This window comes from Muntiacus reevesi, chromosome 6 (assembly GCF_963930625.1).
Source record: "Muntiacus reevesi chromosome 6, mMunRee1.1, whole genome shotgun sequence".
In the NCBI taxonomy this organism is placed as follows: domain Eukaryota; kingdom Metazoa; phylum Chordata; class Mammalia; order Artiodactyla; family Cervidae; genus Muntiacus; species Muntiacus reevesi.
In genome coordinates, this window is record NC_089254.1 from 91164154 (window position 1) to 91183203 (window position 19050).

At 48.4% G+C, this 19050-nt stretch overlaps 1 protein-coding gene across 5 annotated transcripts in view; it reads right to left on the reverse strand.

Annotated features, from left to right (window-relative positions):
* PLXNA4 (plexin A4) overlaps nucleotides 1-19050 on the reverse strand; it is a 469014-nt gene that overhangs the window by 292790 nt on the left and 157174 nt on the right. The gene's annotated exons all lie outside the window — the stretch shown is intronic.

Consider the following 19050-nt stretch of genomic DNA (forward strand, 5'->3'; position numbering starts at 1 on the left):
TCCAGTCTAGACCCTTCCCCTCCATGGGAGAATCATGGAATTATCACCTCCATTCCTATTAGTAGAGGAGAGCTCTGGCAGGATTGCATTCTGTTCGCTGTATCTGGGAGACTGGTTTACGAGATGGAGGCCAGAGAGACTGGCTTCAGGGAAGGAGGGGTCAAAGTGCTGCCTTTTGATAATAAAACCATTGTCTTTCTGGCCTGCCCTCTCCTAGAACTCACCCCACCCCCAGGTTCTGCTGAGAAAGGTCTTCATCAAGTTATAGCTCTACAGACTCTCCATCAGGAGATGTAGAAGATGTCAAGGACCTCTCTGGACTCTAGGTCTTGCCTTTTCTGACTGTCAGTCCGTCTGGCCATCCCCTCACTGCAGTCTAGCATCCTTCCTGGGCAGGGACTCTGCTGAAAGCTAAAATTTCAGACGTGAACTCTAGGAGATAACAGCCCAGGAGGCAAGCCCCAGTCTTCAGTAGTGTATTGTTGAAAAAGTTCTGGTATCTTGGTCATTATCCTGATTATGTTTGCCCATGATACGATCTGGCTGTCATGGATTAAAGGAACTCAGGGCAGGGTGGGAGGTGGTGGTTAATGCAAAGAAATGCTTAGAAACAGAATGAAAGGAACAAGCTTGTGCTCATATGTTTTCACTTGAATGTATTCAGATCTGGCAGAGAAGGTGGGTCATTTAACTTCTCATTAATGATTTGTTCCATTTTCTCCCCCCAGCTGCAGATGAAGGCTCCCCCACCTCTCTCTCCTGGAGTGGTTGATGCTCCACACAGGTTCTATCTCCCTGTCTCTGTTAAGTAATTCCCACCAATGAGATTGCGTGCTGGCACCTCTCATTCCTACTTGAGCCTCAGTTCTGAAATCCTTCATCAACAACTATTAACAGTTCTGATGCGCAATTGACAAGACCAGTAAAAGACATTTTATAGGCTTGGCTCTTGCCACCAAATCTATCTCAACTTGAAACTGCTTTCAATTTACTGACACCAAAGGGCCCAGAATGTAGGAATGGGCTGCTACTGCCATTGTTACATTCATGGTTGTTTTTTTGAAAACTGAGTCTTATCAATTCATCACAAGTCTTCAGCAAGGTCCTGCTTTCAAGTTCTGTTCCAATCTAAGCAAGAGTCACTTGGGCCCAGATGCACTGTTTATAGTTACGTCATGTTTGTTAGCATAGAGGAAGAGAGTAATGTTAGTGTTAGTCACTCAGTCATGTCCAACTCTTTGCAACCCCATGGACTGTAGCTCACCAGGCTCCTCTGTCCATGGAATTCTCCAGGCAAGAATACTAGAGTGGATTGCCATTCCCTTTTCCAGGGGATCTTCCCAACACAAGGATTGAACCCTGGTCTTCTGCATTGCAGGCAGATTCTTTACTGTCCGAGTAGCAGGAAAGCCCATAGACAAGCCGAAGACACGCAAATGATGTGCCCATTGAAGTGTGAGCAGAAAAGGACCAAGAAGTTCTGGCATCCAACCCACTGCCCAGCACCCGTTGTTTAAAGTGCACTCCTCACCACTTCGACTTCTCATTTCCACATCCCAGACTTCCCAGGGCCTTTTTCTCTAGATCATATAAATCCTTACGCTTAGAGTATGAGGGATTCCAAATTCTATCCACCAGTCACATCCTTGAGTGTCTTCACCACCCTAGATAGATATTTTTGAAATGGTTTACCTCTCCAAACCCAACAAACACCCCCCTTTACAGAGTTCTATCCTCAGGGAGCCTTTCCTAGGCCCTCAAAGGTGTTCAGCTTTATCCCAATATAATAACCCCCATCACTTCATGGCAAATAGATGGGGAAAAAATGGAAACAGCAACAGACTTTATTTTCCTGGGCTCCAAAATCACTGCAGAGTGTGACTGCAGACATGAAATTAAAAGATGCTTGGTCCTTGGAAGAAAAACTATGACAAACCTAGACAGCATATTAAAAAGCAGAGACATCGCTTTGCTGACAAAGGTCCACATTGTCAAGCTATGTGGTTTTTCCAGTAGTCATGTAGAGATGTGAGAGTTGGACCATAATGAGGATTGAGCGCTGAAGAACTGATGCTTTTGAAATGTGGTGCTGGAGAAATCTCTTGAGAGTTCCTTGGATAGCAAGGAAGTCAAATCAGTCAATCTTAAAGGAAATCAACTCTGAATATTTATTGGAAGGACTGATGCTAATGCTGAAGCTCCACTACTTTGGCCTCCTGATGCAAAGACTCGACTCATTGGAAAAGATCCTGAGGCTGGGAAGATTGAAGGCAAAAGGGGAAGGGGGCAACAGAGGATGAGATAGTTGGGTGGCATCACCGACTCAATGGACATGAGTTTGAGCAAACTCTGGGAGATAGTTAAGGACAGGGAAGGCTGGCGTGCTATAGTCCATGTGTTGCAAAGAGTCAGACAAGACTGAGCCACTGAACAACAACAACAATGCCCTATAGAGCTGATCCCGCGGCTTAGACACTCTCCCCTCTGCTTGCTCAGAGTGGCTCCTTGTCACCCGGCAGATCTCAGGGTGGGCGTTTCTACCTTCCATTCAGAGTAGAGGGCCTCCCCCCACACCTGATTATCTTCTATTTCAACACCCTATTTGTTTCTTCCAAAGTCCTTATAACTACTTGTCATTATTTTATGTTTTTGTCCTTTCCCTGTTTATAATTTGACTCCCTTTGTTGAATGAACGAACGAATGAATTGGATGGATGAATGAAACTGCACGCCAGCTCCATGCCAGGCATTTTTCCAACTCGGGTGATGCAACATTGTACCAGACAGATGGCCTCATGGGGCTTCTCATCTTGCAGACAGAGGCCCTATGAGAAACTGAAATTGCAGGAGGCTTATGCAAAAACGAAGGAGCTCAGATAGAGGCAGGAGGAAGGGAACGGCATCTCATCAGCCGAAAGCTAAATCTGGTGTAAATATCACAGAAAATCTATTAGTGCTACCGGCTTGGAGGGCAATTGCTTTTTAATATAATAAGATCTTCCTTGGAGGCGATTATGAGGCCCTGATAAGGATCAGGTGACATGTTGAGGTTTTGCAGATGGATTAATTTCTGTTTACATCTAGTTGCTTACGGCCCAGGGAGTTCTTGGTTTTCAGAAAGAAGGTGGGAGAGAGGGCCTCTGGGGAAAGCAGCCTGCACAGAATCCTTTAGGTGATATTCTAGGGAGCACAGGGTTTCCCAGGTGGCTCAGTGGTAAAGAATCTGCCTGCCAGTGCCCGAGATGTGGGTTTGATTCCTGGGAAGGTCCCCTGGAGAAGGAAATGGCAACTAACTCCAGCATTCTTACTGGGAAAATCCCTCAGACAGAGGAGTCTGGTAGACTGCAGTCCATGGGATCGAAAAGAGTGGGACATGACTTAACAACTAAACAGCAACTAGGAAGCACATTGCCTGCTGAAAATCACAGGGTGAGCCAGAAAGACAATGAGGGCCCCTGGGGCGGGACCTCCACTCAGAAAACACAGGCCAAGATTTGGATGAGGCTCCACTCCTTCCCTCCCAAACCTCAGGGCTGCCACTGCTGAAGTGGAAGAACTCCCAGGAACAAAATTTAGGGTTTTAGAAACAAGGTGACCTGACACGTAAGAGAACGGCAGGGCTGCAGGATTAAACAATGATGGAGGGAAATAGAAAAGGGTGTTTTCCTCTTAGCTCATCTTAGTCGCTATCTCAAACCTCCACACACTTGTTAGTAAATACTCTTCTTCCCTGAGTTTCACGTAGAAATAAACTGAGGCCTGGGAACAGTCCAGGACAGACCCAACTACAATAAAACAGAGTCTGCCTCCTGACTCACCGTGCACCGTGACACAGGGCACACACAGCAAACCCCCAGATATAACTCTAAAGACTCTCCGGACAGAGGCAGCTTCACCTTCTCCCAGAGCAGTGAGCTTGCTAGCCTACTGGCTCACTGGCTACACTTTCCATCTTGAGTGAATTAGGGCTCCAAGAGTGTATGCGGAAACTTCCTAGGTGGCTCCGTGGGTAAAGAATCCACCTACTGTGCAGGATGAAGTAGACATGGGTTCGATCCCTAGGTCGGGAAGATCCCCTGGAGGAGGGAGTGGCAACCTATTCCAGTATTCTTGCCTGGAGAATCCCTTGGAAAGAGGATCCTGGTGGGCTACAGTCCATGTGATTGCAAAGAGTCAGACACAACTGAAGCGACCGAGCACACACACCTAGAGTGTGTGCCAAAGCTCCCCAGGTATCAAGGGGACATCTGTGAAACAGGAGCAGTGAGCCAGGGCAGGGTCCATGGACTGCTTTTCCCAGCACATGGCAGTAATCGGGGCCTACGTGAGCAATTATGAGGCCACCAAGAGGCAACCCTTCGTCCATGCCTCTAAGTTCTAACTCGGACAGACTCACTCTCAGCATAAACTCACCCAATACAGTGGAAAACATATCTCAGCCACTCAGGGGTGACTTACAAACAGACTTCCCACACATCTCTGATCGCCTGGAGCAATCCTCTTTTATGTGAGTGGTCGAGGCAAACTATTAATAATGCCCCCTTTTACTTTAAAAGTTTGGGCAAGAAATTCTGGAGTCTTCCTACTTGTGATGCACCTGGATACTCAAATGTGTGGAATCCTCATAGAGATGATACTATTTTAAAGTGTGGTGGTTTTAGTCACTCAGTCGTGTCCAACTCTTGCAACCCCATGGACTGCAGTCCACCGGCTCCTCTGTCCATGGGATTCTCCAGGCAAGAATACTGGAGTGGGTTGCCATTGACTTCTCCAGGGGATCTTCCCAACTCAGGAATCAAACCCAGGTCTCCTGCAAGCAGATGATTTACTGACTGAGCTATAAGGGAAGCCTATTTTAAAGTATATCCACCCACAACTATTAAAATGCCTTACTCTGACCCCCATGTCCACCACCCACCACCTCCCACACATCATGCAACCATTAACCTACAATGGTTGCATTACACATACACATCAATACTAGGCACAATAATACACCAGCCACCAGCTGGCATACTCTTTTACTCCTAGTCCCCACCCGAGTCTCCCAACCACAGCAGATGAACTTCCTCCCTTCCACTGCTGGGGCCTAAACACAACCACACATATCTCATACCCTGGGGGAGCACCAGGACAAACGTGCCCACTCGGACATCCATCCCAGTCAACTAAGCCTTCAGGGATTTGAAACCAAAAGGCCCTGGCTGCTATAATGGCTACAACCTCGTAAGGACATGAGTCCAAGTTCATTAAGAAGCTCCGTGCAGATGAACCCTGTTGCCGCTGTGATTAATAATCATAATAGACAGTCAGCTGGAGGGCTTCCCAGCTGCGCCTCCCGGGGGCCAGGTTCTCGGATCCCCTCTCTATCCACCAGTGAGTAATGGTTTGGTTTATTGGAGACTCTCTTTCCATTTTTTATGGCTTCAATTAAGTGATGGGGAGAATCTATCATGTAACCTTCTTGCTGCACTGCTAAAGACTTCCGGAGGGGAAAATATTTATCAAACCCCCAAACCATCAGAAGAGAGGCTGCGGTAAACCTAATAGGAAGCCAGGATAGCAGGGAGGTGACCGAGGTGGTAGGAAGAGAGGAAGAAAATATCCACATGGAGGTTTCCTGCCTGGACAAGAGCCACATTGACTGTAAGATATATGCGCGATTCACAAACATCAGGCTGCTTTTCCCTCCTCACCTCAAATCCCATGCCCCCAGGCAGCCTTCCACCAAATACCTGAGTCACGTGGACTCCTGGAGCCCGACAGGTTCAAGGCGGCAACAAGGACAGAGACCCTGGTGAGAGGTGGTCCTCATGGTCAAGGGCACAGGATACCCATCTGATGGGCAGTCCCTGGCCTTACAATATCCACAGAAATGTGGCACCCACTTGAAAACTGCCCACACTCCTCATGAAACCCACAAGCTCTGGGTTGATAAGACTGCCAAAGAACCCATTTCCTGGTTGCAACTGCAAATTCCTCCCAACACCAAGGACAGCAAACCCTCTCCCAGACCAATTCATTAGAATCTGCCACCTCCTATCCTTGGCCCGGAGTTGGCCCTTACCCTCTCCCTGACCTCTGCCCAGGCAGCCCTGGGGTAAGCGGAGCCGGCTCTTTTTCTGCCCTTTAAATTATTCACGCCCCAATCTTGGTCACTGGCATTAATCTTTCATTTGCTATTTAGACATCTGATTCCTGGGGCAGGATTGAGAGATGTCACTTGGGAGATCAGGTTGGCCAGAGGGGAGGTCTGAAGGGGGTCGGGGACCTGCTGAGCAACAAGGACCTGCCTGGAGTTAATGGGGTCATCTCCCTGTTCCCCATCACTCAGAGGAGCAGGAGCAAGCGACAGGAGACACAGATGTGTCTGAAGGAATGAAATCGTGGGTCCATCCATTCCATAAGAACTGAGCATTTGTGCACATGTATGTGTGTGTGAAGATGGGGTGACCGTCATTCAGCTCTCACCCCCCACTGCTATTCACGCAAGCATGGGTGCTTCTTCATATACTACAAAAAGGGGAAAGTGTCTCAGAATGTAGAACAAACTCGACTGCAAGCTGAGCCCAATATTAGAGAGTGATGACATCAGGACAAAGAAGGGGTTTGTGTCTCTGCAAAGGAAGGCTGTTGGATGCCATTTTGCCTGCTCTCCTCACCTACCTCCTCAGGATGGGCCCTGTAGCCGGTGGGTATCTGCCCCTGGGCAGAGGACTGGGGTATCTGGGCACCTACACGGGAGGGCTGGTAACTGGGCGGAGACTGAGGATCAAATAAAAGGATACCTACCTGAACCCTGGGAGACAGTATGGTCTTCACACGCTAACTGGTAATAACTAAAGGTTACATTGTCTTAGTCCCCAAGAGTTCACTCTAATAGAAGAGAAATGATGAAGTACATCTCCTCTCCTGCTTACCCTCTTCTTTCTCTCTTCCCTCTCCTTTTCCCCTCCTTCTTCCCCAGTCTCATCTAACAATTGGGGCTTCCCCAGTGGCCCAGTGGTAAAGAATCTGCCTATGATGCAGAAGATGCAGGAGACCAAGGTTCTATCCCTGGGTGGGGACAATCCCTTGGAGGAGGGCCTGGCAACCCACTCCAGTATTCTTGCCTGGAGAATCTCCATGGACATAGGAGTCTGGTGGGCTACAGTCCGTAGCGTCACAAAGAGTCGGACATGACTAAAGTGACTAAGCACGCACCCACACTCACCTACCAATTACAAAGTGCCAGGCACTATGCTAAATGTTCTATGTTCATCAGCTCAGTTAATACCTACAACAATCCTAGCAGGGAGGATGATCAGTACTCTCATTTTACAGGTGAGGAAACTGATGCTTGAAAAAGTTAATTGCCGAAGGTCCCATGGCTAATGAGTCGTTATGCAGAATTCAAGTGAAGGACATGTGAATACAGATACCAAGCTCTCAACCTATCTGTTTAAGAAGAATAAATAGATAAACACAATAATGACTAAAGAGCATTGGGAAAAGAGGTTAGAGCTGTTGTACAATAAGGCAGTTACTAGATTCATATGATAGGTTAAAATTAAATAGAATTTAAGGTCCAGTTTCTCAGTCAAACTGGCCACATTTCAAGTGCTCACTTGTCAATGGGGCTGGTGGCTACCAGAATGACCAGTGCAGAAATGACTACTGCCATCATCGCTGGAAGATCTATTGGACAAGAGCAGGTGAGACGATAATTTAAGATGCTGGCAAAATGGAATGCTTTTCAGAAGCAAAAAAAAAAAAAAAAACATCTGGAGGAAGGATTGCATTGACTTGTGAGCTGGTTAGATCTAGAAAGGACACGAAACAAAACAGGAAAGAAGAGAGTGGAGGCAGTGAGAGACAGATCAATAGATTCACTCAATATTGCAGAAGGAGGGGACCTTGAGGATTCACACGTCCAACCCCTTCCCATTAAGAGGTGGCCAGTGACCACTGGGGAAGCCCCTGCCCTGGGGGCACACAGTTAATTAAGTCCAGGGCTCTCCCCATCCCACCCAGCCTGTCATCCTGGGTCCTTTCTATTGTCCTCATTCCTGATGCCTCTTGAGATGTGTACTCAAGAGGTGATTCTCACCATGACCTCAGACTACTCTGACTCCTATCGGGTAAGTTTTGCTTGGAAGCAATAAACTGCCTTCATCCCACTAGTTGCCTCTTCCCTTCTTGTAATGATGCAAGGCTGCTCAAGAATGAAAAGTCGGGCCTTTGTAAAAGGGAAGCCACTGGAAAGATAAATGGCACACCTGGGTCTTGGGAAGCTGTGAAGTAGGACTGTTTTCTACTCTGTCCCTAGGGCGTGGCTTAGGGCACATTATGGGATGTCAGTAGATACTTCTCAAGTAAACCAGTGGATGGTGGGGTGGGGTGAGTGGGTGGGTGGTTGGTTGATTGGATAGATGCATGGATGGATGGATGGATGGGTGGGTGGAAGGATGGATTGATAAATGGATGGGTGGATGGACAGAAGACACCTGTATAGAAGTTCTTTAACCACTTCATGGGCTGGTACCCCAACCCCTCCACTCTTACCCCCCACTGCTATTGATGCAAGCATGGGTGCTTCTTCACATACTACAGAAAGGGGGAAGTGTCTCAGAATGTAGAACAGATCGACTGCGATCTGAGCCCAATATTAGAGAGTGAGTGTAGTCCTACTGATGATATCAGGACAAAGGGGTTTGTGTCTCTGCAGAGGAATGTTGTTGGATGCCACTTTGCCTGCTCTAGAAATCCACAGACTTTAAGCCAAGCATGCGACCACTCTACAGGGATTCCTGCTTCCCTTTCAGCCTCAAAGATCATTACCCATCTCACTGCAAGGCCAACCCATCCTCCTAACACCTCACTTACCGAAAAGGACTACTGGGGAGCCTCTGACAACCAGAAATGAAATGGCAGGAGGGGTGCCTCATCTGAGGGCTCTCGGGCACCATTTTCTCCATGCCTTAGACAAGCAGGTTTGCTGCCCTCCTCACAAGGCCCGGGCTAGGGATGGGGGCTGCCTCCTTCGTTTCTCCCTCTTTCTGGACTCAGGTTCCACGACGTTCCCACCAACTACACATTCAGCCGTTTAAATGATTAAACTGTTTTGAGACAAAATGAGAAATCTTGGGATATAGACACTGCCTGGTAGATAAGGAATGAGATAATGCTTTAGCTCACAAATTCCTTGAGGGCAGAGATTTTATTTCTGTATCTTTTAAATCTGAATTTCCAACATGCAGAGAAATGCTTGGCAAATAATAAACCACCAATATAAAGGGTGAATAAGTAAATGAGTGAGAAAGAGGGAGAGAGACTGAGGGAGACCCCGCCAGCACTACCCCTGGTACTTCAGCTGGTACCCAGCCAGCTCCTGTTTCATCCCCAGGAAGGCTGGCCTGCCCCTTGGTCTTTGGGTCTCTTCTCTTTCTTACTAGGTCCCCATTTACCTCCTTCAGTTCTGTGGTGAAACTGCTTTCTCTGTAACCGCTTGATTCTCACCCTCTAAAGCTTCTTGTCCTAGGTCACTTTGGTTTGTGTGTGTGCCTGCTCAATTGCTAAGTCATGTTCGACTCTTTGAGATCTCATGGACTGTAGACGTCCAGGCACCTCTCTGTCCATGGGCTTTTCCAGGCAAGAACATTGGAGTGGATTGCCGTTTCCTCCCCCAAGGGATTTTCCTGACCCAGGAATCACAACTGTGTCTGCTGCATTGGCAGGCATATCTTTACCCACCTGGGAAGCCCTCTCATTTTGGTTTACTAGGATCAAATTCCCCTAATCCAATGTTTTTGTGTTTAAGATTTTTTTGAGCTGATTTGCAATAAGAGATGCTGGGCACTGAAAAAGTCTTAGTGATCATCTACCACCAAGCACCCAGCCAACTCTGTCCTCTAGATGATTGGGTCTCCCTAGACCCCTTGGCAGCCCCATCACCCATACCAAGCCATCCCACTGCTGCTGTCGGTTTTATTTTATTTTTTATTTTACTTTATTATAGTATTTTATCTTATTTTATTTTATCATCACACTCATTCTCACATCCTAACGTGACCTGAACTTAATAAAGGTTATCCTCACTCTCTATCAGGGTTCATTCATTCTTCCCCAAGGTTCTCCATCCCAGATGTCTACCCTGGTCCCTTGGACTGAAAAGGCATATTCACCTTCAATTCTTGGGAGCCTTACCTGTGGATAGCTCTTCCTTACAGGATGGTGCGATCTGTTCTGTACTACGATATGAGGGTCAAAGCCTCCTGATGAACATGACCCCTTCACCTTCCCAAACTCCCAGAATCAAGATGGACTGAACCCAGCTTAGTTCTTAAGGCCTGGAATAGTCTGCTCCCAACTGAGCAAACTGTATTGTAAAGGCTTTTGTTATCTGGTTGTTAAAGGTCTTTATGGAGGATGCTGATGATTAAACAGCTTTGAGAATAGGAAGCTTGGCTAAGCACTAAATCATGGAGTCATTATTTTGTCTAGCTCATAGTCATGCCAGGCACAGTTGAGAGAAAAGAAAGGGAAACCAGGTAGCCTGTAAGACTGGGGCGAATGCTCTTGAACAAATCAATGACTTTCCTTCCATTGCATAAAGAAGAACCGGCAGTGACGAGCAGGTGGAGATGCAGAGGGAAGGGAAAAAGGAGATAGAGCAAGGTCGGGACGGGGAGGGGAGAAGTAGTGGGGATGTTACACCAGTGTTTCCACCCTCTGCACATTCTTCCCCTTTTCTTCCTCCACGCCTGAATTTCTGTTATTTTTTTAATGGCTGGGACCCGTGATCTGTCGCCCTCGATCAATAATTGATGTTTTTCAATGATATCCATGACACTTTGGGCAATATGTTTGTAAACACAAAGCCTCCGTGGATCTTGCCTCTTGTCACCTTGCGCGAGAGCCATCCTTTGTCACTCCCGTGTCACCTGCCAATCGAAGGGGTCAGGAAGGGAGCTCTGTGGCCTTGGTCCTGGGTCTTGCTTGTTTTTCTCTTTGCTCAAGAGCAAACATTCCTTATTCACTGCCCTCTGGGAAAATTGAAACCTCCCTCTTCAAATGGGAGAAAAATTGGGCAGAAATGAGGAAATGGCCCTACCTGGGATCAGGCATTGCATCTTGACCATCCTGGACCGCAGTGCTCTGGGGGTGGGAGATGCAGTGGGGAATCCACACCCACCTGGCTTGAAGCTGGGCTTTGGGCACAGACAACCAGGCCCTGAGCAGAGGTAGCTGAGCGGCATGTGTCCAAATGTTATCCACAATATCCAGGTACACAACAGTAAATTTCCTAGGTTCATCTAGACTGGTAAGCTTTCTTTACATTTTGAACAAAGACCCATAAATCAAAGAAACAGTTCACATCATGATTGAGTGCACATATGCTTACTTAAGTGAAATTTTATAAAAATCTTTAAAGAGAAAAACTGCCTTACAACAAATGATGTACTCTGATATTTTCTGCCATCTTTCTGGGTTTTTTTTTCCCCCCCATCTTGAATGCGATCATCAGGTTCCACTAAATTGATTCATGACTGACTTGAGGGTTGTGACCCAGAGTTTGAAAAAAAATATCAGACTAGACCAGGGTCAGCAAACCTATCGGTAAAAGCCAGGTGAGAAATATGTGCAGCTTTGCGGGCCATATTATCTGTCACAACTGCTTAGTTTTGCTGTTGCAACAGGAAACAGCCACAAATGATGAGTAAACACATAAGTGTGGCTGTGTTCAAATACAACTTCCCTGAGGTACATGATAAATCACATTTCATATAATGTCCACGTGTCATGAAATACTGTTCGTCTTTTGATTTTTAAAAAAAATGTCATTAAATAACATGGAAACCATTCTTAGCTCCTGGGCTGTACAAAGTCAGGATGTGGTCCAGCCATAGGCTTGCCAGCCCCCGGCCCACACCATGTCCACCACCGTGCTTGGGGTGTGCTGCTAATCCTTCTCTCAAGGGTTCAGTATCCATGAACAGACAGGGCTGTGGAAAGTCCTAGCAACGCCTCCTCCTCACAGGTGCCCTTAATCAGGGTCAAGCCCATGTTGATCTCATGCCTGTGTGTTAGAATCTGAGTTCTAACATATTCAATTAACAGTTTGTTCAGAGAGAGTGTGCTTTCTCTGACATGAGTTTCTCCTACTGTCTTTAAATATCACTTTGCTTGCTTATGGTCTCCATGAGAATGTGAGGCAATAGAGCCCAGAAACTACTGGTCCAGCAGAAGATGGGAAAGCGTCTGCTCTTTCCAAGCCTTTTCTTGGCTCATGGACACCATCTACTCGGGAGCTCATTCCCTGGGCCTCCTCTCTTGGGTCCGGCTGAACATAGCCCCATCAGCTAATCTAAAGCCACAGGGCCCGGAAACCACCATTCTAACTCCTGTCTCTGTGTGCTGACTCTTCTAGGTGTCCTGTAAGCGGACTCAAACAGTACTTGTCCCTTGCTGTGCTGTTCTAAGTCGATTCAGTCGTGTCCGACTCTTTGTGATCCTATGGACTGTAGCCTGCCAGGTTCTTCTGTCCACGGAATTCTCCAGGCAAGAATACTGGAGTGGGTTGCCATGCCCTCCTCTAAGGGATCTTCCCGACCCAGGGATCGAACTTGCGCCTCTTATGTTTCCTGCATTGACAGGTGGGTTCTTTACTACTAGTGCCACTTGGGAAGTCTTTGGTGACTGGCTTATTTCATTGAGCATAATGTCCTCAAGGTTCACTCTTGTCATAGTACGTGTCAGTTGCTTCCTTCTTAAAGTTGAGTAGATCACTTTCTTTTAACAGGTGGGTTCCCCAGACATTCCTAGAAAGTGAGAATATAACTGGGCCTTTCCCAAATTTAATACAGATTTCAAGACAAACTCTCTTCATATTTTCCCCCACAAATATAGAGTTTAGATGCCACTCCATCTCCTTGTCATTACCCTGTTCTTAGAACATTCCCTGGTTCAGTTTACCCTTCCACTCTTTAGTGTGGTGTCCGAAGGAGGAAGCAGGTTTCATTTGGGGCTGACATTCCCAGATTTAAATCTTAGCTGCTTCTTCACTGTATGAGCTAAAGGTTTTGACCAGAACTTCATCTATAACATGGAAACACCCACTTTACATGTAATGGTGTTGTAAAAGTAAAATGAGATGAAAAGCAAATTGTCTAACACAAAGCTTAGAACTTAGTCCTCAAAATTTTAACTGTTTTTCACCCAATTAATCATTTCCAGGGTCACAGTCTGGTTCCTAGTATCCCAAAGGAACCCTGGAGATTCCCCCAGGAAAATCCCAGAACCTCTTTTTGAGATGCCAACTGAGTTACTACAAAAAGAACCACAGTCAGAGCCTGGGAAGATGTCAAATATGGCACTGCTTTCCTGTGACCTTGGCAAGCCAGCGTCTTTCTATCCCCTAGCCTCCTCCTCTGTGAAGTTCAGCAAATAATGCCTCTAAAATCTTGCTCAGAATGAGGCAAGGGCTTCAAAGGGCTCAGAGCTTTTCACAGGGAAGTCATTGTCAAATATATACATGTGGTTACAACAAATGCTAATACCTTGGGAACTAAAACACCCAGTTGCTCCCTGAATGCTTTGAGTCTTCACCTGATGCCAAGACCCATCCGAGAGGCCAGGAAACAAGGATGAACTAGTGACCTCATTACCCATCACCATGCATGACTGTGCACATGTGTGACCCAGAGACTGTGACTTGGAGAGAACAATGGGTGTCTTATGCAGACCAAACTGATCACCCACCTCAGAGAGGAGAAAGTTAACATCTACTGGGGATCTACTGTGTATTACCAAGTATTCCACACCCACAATGGGGTTTAATCCTTCCCATATGTGAGCACATAGAAAGAAGCACAGTGAGGATACGTAATTAGTCTAATGCCACACAGCTGGTATCTCATAAAGCTGAGATCAAAAATAGTTTTGTCTGCCTCCAAATTCTATAAATCTACTTTTCTACGCAGCCATTCTAATAAAACCCAATCCTAAATATCCATCATAAATCCATCCAGAGATGGACTCGCATTGGTCCTACCTAAAGGCCTGGCTCTTCTTTCCTTTCTCTCCCCCTTATGGCTCAAGCTAATTAGTGATGGTCTTAGTCCAACATCCAATTGCCAATTTTCTGGCCACTGGCTTCATAGAGGGAAGGAAAGTAGCCTTCACTGAGTGCTTTCTAAGACCCCAGCCCTATTCCAGGAACTCCTGGAATACATTAGCTCTCTTAGTTTTCATAATAACCTTGGAAAGGGGGTAATTTCCCCACTGGACAGAGGATCAGAAAGGTTAGGTAACTCTAGACAACCCAGAAGGAGGTGAATGGACGAGGTGGTCCATAGCAACTTGGGAACCTCAGACAAACTCTCCCATAGCTGAGGCCACCAAGTCTCTTCGCCTCATCAGCCTCAGAGACACAGGGGAGAGGAAAATGGATCATTTATCATCCCTGTCCCTCCATCCCCTTGAGGTGGCTCGGAAATGGTTACACAGGTCACAAGCTGTGTTCATCCTCTCTAGCCTCCCACATGAACAGGGCACAATTATCCAAGAAGGGCTGGTCATCAAGTAAAAATCTGTCCTCCAGGGGGCTCCACATCTCCAACGCTGTGCTAGATACGTTGCATCCATCATCTCAATTCATTTTTAGGACAATAACATCAAGTCTTTATTTCCACTTTGCACAATTTGTGCATTATTTCATTTGATTGTTCCCAGTAGGCCAAAGCTTATAAAGTAAAGTAATCCTCCCAACCTCACCCAGTTGAGAAGTGTAAAAGCCAGGATTCAGACCATGCTCCGCTCACTCTAACCAATATGTCCTCTGCCCCAGACATACTGCAGGGACAGCCCCATCTCCCATTTAACTGATGAGGAAGCTGAGTCCATGAGCAGGGCAGGGCCGTGGTTGCAGACTCGGGACTATGGAGTCCCAGTCACACTTCTATCTGGCTTTCCTAGAGATGGTGACGGAGCCCAAGAGAGGAGGTGAGCTGGTAGAGATCCTTGATAAAAGCTAATGTTGAAAAGTAAAACTGAGCAATCTGTTTAATCGTTCATCACACCTCCCTTCTGCAATAGCGCTGGGTTTTAAAGAATTCGACTCTTCCCTGAAATGAGTCAATAACAAAATATCTGATTGTGACTGACTCTCCCTCCCGCTCTCTCTGCTGCAGAATGTTGTTTGCTTATCCCTGTCCTGTGTCTTCATAATTGTGTTATTCACATAGCAACGCACAGGGATGGAAGGGCAGGAGCCAGCAGCACCTGTGCCAAGGGGAAGACTGGACATCCCTCCAGGATGATATATGGCTCACCCCCGGGGCTCCCTGGGCCAGGTGGAGTGACATCCAGGCCAACCACACCCCCCCGCCCCGCTGGCCAGAGCTGCCCCAGACCATCTCCTGAGCAAGCCCTTTAGCCAAGGAACCAAGGGTTTGTGGGGCTTTCCAGGTGGTAGAGTGGTAAAGAATCTGCCTGCCAATGCAGGAGATGCAGGTTCAATCCCAGGGTCTGGAAGATCTCCTGGAGGAGGAAATGGCAACCCGCTCCAGTACTCTTGCCTGGAGAATCCCATGGACAGAGGAGCCTGGCGGGCTACAGTCCGTGGGGTGGGAAAGCACTGGACACGACTGAGCACCCCACAAGGGTTTCAGAGGCCACCATACCCCTGAATTCTGCCCCCTTTAGGTTCAATTTGGAATTGCACTTTTAATAAACACCCTCCCCCAAATGGCATATTCTGCTAGCATGCAGTTTACTAGCTGTCAAGCTCTGTGCTAGGGCTGTTACATCCTGACTGGGAGGCAAGTCCTCTTTGAGGTCAGCCCTCCACACCCTCCCTGCTCGTCCATCCTCCCTGGAAGCTACTGTGAAGGTGTCTTCCAGGTCCGCCCTGGGACTGGGTATCGTGGCCCCACTGCACCAGTGGGGTGAACCGTGATGACCCCTGCCTTACCACGGCCACCATCTCCAGACATGCTGCCACTTCCCCTTCCCAAGGAGGTGTGTGGGACACAGAGAACCTTTCTCCCAGATCCCCAACTTGCTCGCTGCCAAACCCGTAACAGGATTGGCGCCGGGGCCCTGTCCTTGGAGGCTGCTCGGGCCAGGATGGTCTCTTCTGTGCCTCCCCAGTGCTGAGATAATAAGGGGGGAGATTTCTCCTCCTCCTTCCAGAGAGCAGACCAATTAGCATTTTTAAAATTACCATTGGAGAAATATACCTAATTAGCCACTTTAAAGGAAACCTTAAAAAAAAAAAAGTCATAAATTTCTAACTGGCCACAGCTTGGAGACACTTTGAAAGCTAATTGTGTGTTTCTGGTCCTAACAGGGGAATTGGTAAGAGTTATAAGCGGATTTTATGACCTTGGTGGGAAAGCGGAGGGAACTGGGTGGGGGTGGGGGGGTGGTGGTTGACCTGGGCTGGGAGGGTTAATTTCTATTTATAGGAATGGATGGGACCCTCCTTATTCCCCCTCCCCTTCTGCTTCCTCCTCCCTCTCCCCCTCCACCCCCATCTCATGTCCTGCCTTGATCAGGGGCACCTGCCTTGCACAAATGTGAAGCTGGACAGCAGGTGGACACTCAGCCTGGTACAGATACAAGAAGAGAAAAAGGAAGAGAAAAAGAGCAAGAGGAGAGGGCTGCTGGAGGGAACAGAGAAGACGGGAGCCATGGCTAGATTCCAGGAACCTGTTTCTCATTTAGGCCTCCCGTTCAACTACCCACCACGTGCAGGGTGGGACTCCAGGGGGCTACATGTGAAAGTGCTCCCTGGCCTAGCCGGTTCCAAACGGAGGCCCGGGGGCTTCTGTAGCCCTGTGGCTTCCTCCAGGCACACCCTGCCCAGTGGACCCCAAAACTGAGAACTGCCTGGTCCCAAAACTGAGAACACACATCCTAACATGCAAGGGAGAGGTTCTGAGGGGCCTCATTCAGGGGGATGGCTGTACCGTGGGGTGTTGGTTCCGGGTGAAGAGATGAGAAGACCTCCCCGCCAGAGGAGGCTGCAGAAAGAAGGGAGGCCAGGGAGAAGAGTGACCTCTGGAGTGTCCCCCAACCCTCCTGCAGACCCCACTCGCCAGTCCATCACCAGCCCTCTGCTGCCCACAGTTACAACCAGGAGAGCTGCCAGCCAAGGAGGCAAGAGTGGGTGCCCCCTTTCTGTCCCCACTCCGGGGGCTCCACGCCTCGGACTGGGTCGTGGGGCAGAAGCTAAGGGAAGATCATGGCCCCCAACCCCTGCGAGGCCCACAGACAATGGCCAGTGTTATGCGTGCCCCTTCCTCGGTGTGGCCTCCATGCTAGGTGAGCAGAAGCGAGGGTTTGAGTTTTATAAACAAGTGAACCTCAGACATGAGAAACCATTCACTCCAGTAGCAGATGTGTATGTCTGCCTCAGTCCCTGAGACCACATTCTTCATTCGTGAAGACCTTTGGTTCTATATAGTGAAGGAGACTACAGAGAAACTATACCCAGTTTGGAAACGTTCTGGAAAGCCTACAGCATGCATTCTCAAGGGGGCATGAGCACCCCCAAGAGGGTGAAAGTGGAGGGCAAAAAACCCTCTTGGACATGATGGTGGTCTGTTTGGACCCTCCAAAGCCCAAATTCTCATAGCTCAGCATAGTTTCACATTTGAAAGAATTTAAATTTAGTTGCTTTTTTCTCCTAGTGGAGGAAAGTGATAATGAGAAAAGGGTTGAGAAATGCTAGACCCCAGGGTCCATCTCCATGGCCATCCAGGCTGGACCCGCTGATGTCCTGCCCATGGGGATTGACCTCAGCTGACTGAAGGGGACATGGAGCACAGGAGCGGGCTCTGTCTTAGTGGGTAACCCCTAGACATCCTGACAAAGACAATTCTAAGCGTTAGAGGTGGTGGGAGAGTCCAGCAGTCTTGGGGGTGGAAACAGCACCAGTGTAGGCAACTGTGCCACAATGCTGTGTATCCTTGCAGGTCCCAGGAAAGAGCTTCCAGAACACAAAACACAGAGCTCTTCACACCCCTCACCGCAGACCTCAAGCCCTGTGAGATGGGGTAGCCGGTGGACTGGCCAGGCGGACTCCTGGGGCAGGAATGGAGGGTGGGGCTGAGAGGATGCAGGTCCTTGAACATGGTCCGTGGAGCCAGGGTGCTTGGGGAGAAGGACTGGGCACGAGGGAAGAACTCTGAGTCCCTGAACTCTTCAGGTACCCCTCATACTTCCTTTTCCTGCTTCTCTGGCTCCAGAGACTAGAAATGAAGAGTGAGAGAGGGAAAAAAAACACCAGCACAATGGACACCTGTGCCCCCTGACTCCCACTTAAACACGCACCAGTGAAGCCCACCTCACCCCACCAGAAGCGACCCTGGGCTGAGTCTTCCAGGCAAGTCGTGTGGCTTCCGCCTGACCAATCTCTGCCTCAGTGGGCAGTTTTGGCCTGTGGGAAGAGCTTGGAGTCAGACACACGTGGGACGGCGTCAACATCATGGGAACCTGGGAAGTCAAGGTCCCAGGCCTGGCTCTACCAGCCTACACCTTCCGTGCCCCACGCCTCCTCCAGTACATGCCACGTTCGGGTGCTTCAACTTGTCTCTGGAATCATGTAATCCTTCGCTTCCCAGTAGATACATGGGCATCATGGTCTCTTCGCCCTCAGAGGGCCTTGGTGAATGTGTACAGAGGCATCACTGATGACCTGCCAGGGTGAGCATCTCTTCCAGTACCAAATAGCCTGGGGTCTCCACCCCATTCTGGCTTCTCTGCCCTTTCTAGAAATTCAGTGGTTTTCTTGGAAGTCGTCTCATTTCATTTCTGCAATTAGGTGGGGAGAGGAATGAGGGAGAGGAGGACGACAGGGTCGCAGACCAGGTCACACACCTGGTGGTGGTGGGGGTGTCGGGGGTAAGATGTTCCAGGTACACACCCCCCCCAAATGAGCCGTTCTCTGCCTGGCCCCACGGGGCACAGAGCACTGTGCAGTTAGGAACTGCAGGGGCTGTTCCTAACAGCAGGGCCCTGCGGCGAACACTTATTTGGGTCCCTTTTCTGGGGTTCTGGCTGCTCT